At 44.8% G+C, this 3,851-nt stretch overlaps 1 protein-coding gene across 1 annotated transcript in view; it reads right to left on the bottom strand.

Moving 5' to 3' along the window:
• Positions 1 to 3,851, bottom strand: part of LOC121925997 (DIS3-like exonuclease 2) — a 192,568-nt gene that overhangs the window by 128,798 nt on the left and 59,919 nt on the right. The window lies entirely within an intron of this gene.

The raw sequence follows: 3,851 nt of genomic DNA, 5'->3' as shown, positions 1-3,851 counted from the left end.
TAGGTAGAAAATGGTGCAGCTCCAGAAACAAAGTCAAAAACCAATACTGTACCTTCAAATTTAACATTGCTATTTAACATTTACATGAAACCGCTGGGAGAGATCATCCGGAGACATGGGGCGCGGGGTTATCAGTACGCTGATGACACCCAAATTATTTTCTCTATGTCTCCGACTGATGCAGTGACTGGGGATGGCGTCTCTCCTCTCGTGGCCTGTCTGGAGTCAGTAATGGGCTGGATGAGGGAAAACCGACTCAAACTTAATCCAGAGAAAACGGAGGTACTAGTGATAGGTCCCCCTGGTCCAGGAATGGCGGTGGTTCCACCTGTCCTGAATGGGGTCACGCTCCCTGTGAAGGACTCCGTGCGCAGTCTGGGGGTGCTTCTTGACTCGTCCCTTCACCTGACTGCTCAGGTGAATGCGACGGTCAAGAGTACCTGTTATCAGCTTCGGCTGATTCGCCAGCTGCGCCCATACCTGGCCCAGAGGGACCTTGAAACTGTTGTACACGCTCTGGTAACTTCGAGATTGGATTTCTGCAACGCACTCTACATGGGGCAACCCTTATACCACACTCGGAAGCTGCAAGTAGTGCAGAATATGGCAGCACGGCTGGTCACTGGCGTTTCCAGGACCAGCCATATAACACCAGTGCTCAAAGATCTCCATTGGTTGCCTATTCGCTTCCGAGCTCAATATAAGGTGTTGGTTATTACCTATAAAGCCCTAAATGGCTTGGGCCCAGGATTCCTGAAGGACCGTCTCTCCCCGTACATTCCGCCTCGCACCCTCAGAACATCTGGGCAGCAACTCCTGAAGGTGCCTGGGGCAAGGTTGGCCGCTACGGCCAGAAGGTCCTTTTCCACAGCCGCCCCAGCCCTTTGGAATACGCTGCCCACAGAGCTCCGCTCATCTACCACCCTGGCCCAATTTAGGAAGGGACTCAAAACCTTCCTATTTAATCAGGCATTCCCCGACTAAACATCCTATGGGCCTCCCTCCTCACTCGTGGCCGTGAGGTTGGGCTAAGGGGTTTTTATTGTTTTTATGTAGAGATGATGCTGTTTTTAATCTGTTTTATATTGTATTTGCTGCACTAAGGTGCATTTGTAAGCCGCCCTGATCTATTTGGAAGGGCGGGGTATAAATAAAATTTTATTATTATTATTATTATAAATTACAAGAAAAGAGATTCTGCCAAAACATTATCAAGAACTTCTTAACTGTAAGAGCAGTTAGACATTGGCACAATCTGCCTGTGTGTGCAATAAAAATTTTCCTTTAAAGACTCCTGGGAGAATGTAGGTATTTACCCAAAGCATACTTTTGCCAAAGTCACAAGATATCCAACAGGCAGATGTACTCTGACGGTGTAATAAATAATGAATGAATTCATTCACTTGCTCTGAGGCCATACCCGTCAATATGACAGTAACTGCTGTAACTCACTCTGTCTTTGAAGGCTGTTCTCACCTTAGTTTTTGAACAATACTTCCCTCCCCACAAAAAAACCACAAACCCCATCATATCATTGACTAACTGGCAGTTGTAAATTTTTGCTAGTCTGTGTGTACATCACCCAAGCTTTACCAAGAGACTTACCAGTCTACCGTCTGCCCATTACACAGAAATCAGTCAGTTATCAAATTAAGGATTCAAATGCTTCAACTTTCTCACTATTCCGGAATAGCAGAAACCACACAGAATAATCACAAAGTGCTCTTCTTCTTACAGAGCAGAGCTAGTTGGTTTTGTGGTGTTTCCAGAATAGCAACAGGCTTTAATATTAAAATGCAGGAGTCTAATTTTTAAGGAGCAGGACAATAAGGAAGGACTCTAATAGAAAGATCTCTAAAGGCAAGGGTGGATTTACAAAGAACTTTAAGGCCAGGTGAGATTCAAAAGACACATGTGCAAGAAAAGGAAGGAGGGGAGAAATCACCAAGGAGGAGTATAAACAAAAACTCCAAATACTTATAGGAGGAAAGTCAGAAAAACTATATTTATGTATTGGAATATTTATACCAAGTTGACAAGCCTTGCCAAGGCTTACAAGGGCTTTCCTGTTAAACTAAAAGGACAATAATAAAATAAAATAATTATCAATTAGAACATCTATCCAAATGATTTTTAATTATGTATTTTAAAGTATGCATGGTGTGTGTATTTTAATATGTGTTGGTTTTATATGCTTTTTTAACTAGTGCTGTGTGTCTAACGTTGTTGTTCCCCATCTTGATCCATAAAGTAAGAAAATCTTCATTATTGTTGTTCTTGTTGAAAACCGCACAACTGAGGTGGTCAGCAATTTAATCAAAAGCCCATTTGAAAACAGGCATCTTTCACCCATCCAGATCATTTAGCCCTGATGGATTTCTTTAGGAAAGGGTTGCACAAGAAGGCTCCCAGGGCTGGCACCCAGGGTTGGCACAGATGGACACCTGCCAATCCTAGCACACCAACCCTCAGGGCCCCCAAAGACAAAGACATTTTGCTTGGCAAGCACAACAGCTGGAGACACATGCTGAGAGTTGCATCATTGCTGCACAGCTGTGGAGTGCCGGCTCTGCCAACGACAGGGCCTAGGGTGAGAAAGCCGGGCTGTGAGAAAAGAAGATCCCTGTCACCTTCCTTCCCAGGTGCCCCTGACTCAGTTTGGAAGAGGAGGATACTGCAGCAAGGGGTCACCTCTCTGGTCGAAAGGGCACAGAGGTGCCTGCTTTGCACCAGAAGTCTGATTGTATTTTCTTTTGTGCAGATGTGGCATCCTGTTTCCTAAGGGTATCCTCTCCTCCCCTTCTTGCATAAGCTAAAACAATTGGCATGCAGTATTCAGATACAGAAGCAGCGTGTGTACTTGCACAGCTGGACTGGGCTGGCTCCCATATGTTTGCTGGCTGGGTCTTCAAGAATGACTTCTGCTTTTCTATCAGAGAACAAGAGGGCAGCACACAGAAGCTTGGATTCTTGTCCTAGGCAGCAGCACCACAATTATAATCCCCTATAAACGCAGTTAGGTTCTCCAACACCTGAACCTCCACCTCTCCACCTGCGTTTTGTGTCCAACTAGAAACTGTCTCTATTGGGAAGGGGACTAGGATCAAACTTCAGCAGATCTGAAACAAAAGGACTGCAGGTCTACCAGACAACCCCAACAACTTCTCTGAGTGCAAAATTTGTTCTTCTTTGTTGTGCTCAAAGTCCTTTCTTTTTGCACCAAGCAAAAGGGAGCTGGATGGCACTAGTGTTTGATGGTGTTACTCCTGGCATAGGTCGGAGTGGAGTGGCTTGGGTTTCTCTGCCATGAGATAATGTACAAGCCAGATGGAGCTACTGTGGTTGGGCTGCTTCTGATTATGAATTTCTTGGATTAACTTTTCTCTGCCTGGACCAGTCCACATGGGTCACTCAGACAGTTACCTTGCTGGTTATAGGGCAAAACTAAACATGTTTAGCTCTGGAAGGAAACAACTCTGGGATGTTTGCTTGTAAAATATGGGCAAGACAAGGCAACCATTATACATGGATTAATAATTGGTTGATGGGCCAAACTCAAAAGGTGCTCAACAATGGCTCCTTTTCATCCTGGAGAGAAGTGACCAGTGGGATCCCACAAGGCTCTGTCCTGGGCCCAGTGCTATTCAACATCTTTATCAATGAATTGGATGAAGGAGTGGAAGGCATGCTTATCAAATTTGCAGATATCACCAAAATAGGAGGAATAACTAATATCCCAGAGGAGAGGATCAAAATTCAAAATGACCTGAATAGACTAGGAAGCCGGGCCAAAGCTAACAAAACATGAGTGAACAGTGTGATGCGGCAGCTAAAAAGGCCAATGCTATTTT

Source organism: Sceloporus undulatus, chromosome 3 (genome assembly GCF_019175285.1).
Source record: "Sceloporus undulatus isolate JIND9_A2432 ecotype Alabama chromosome 3, SceUnd_v1.1, whole genome shotgun sequence".
NCBI lineage: Eukaryota > Metazoa > Chordata > Lepidosauria > Squamata > Phrynosomatidae > Sceloporus > Sceloporus undulatus.
This window is presented reverse-complemented; position numbering and strand designations above follow the sequence as displayed.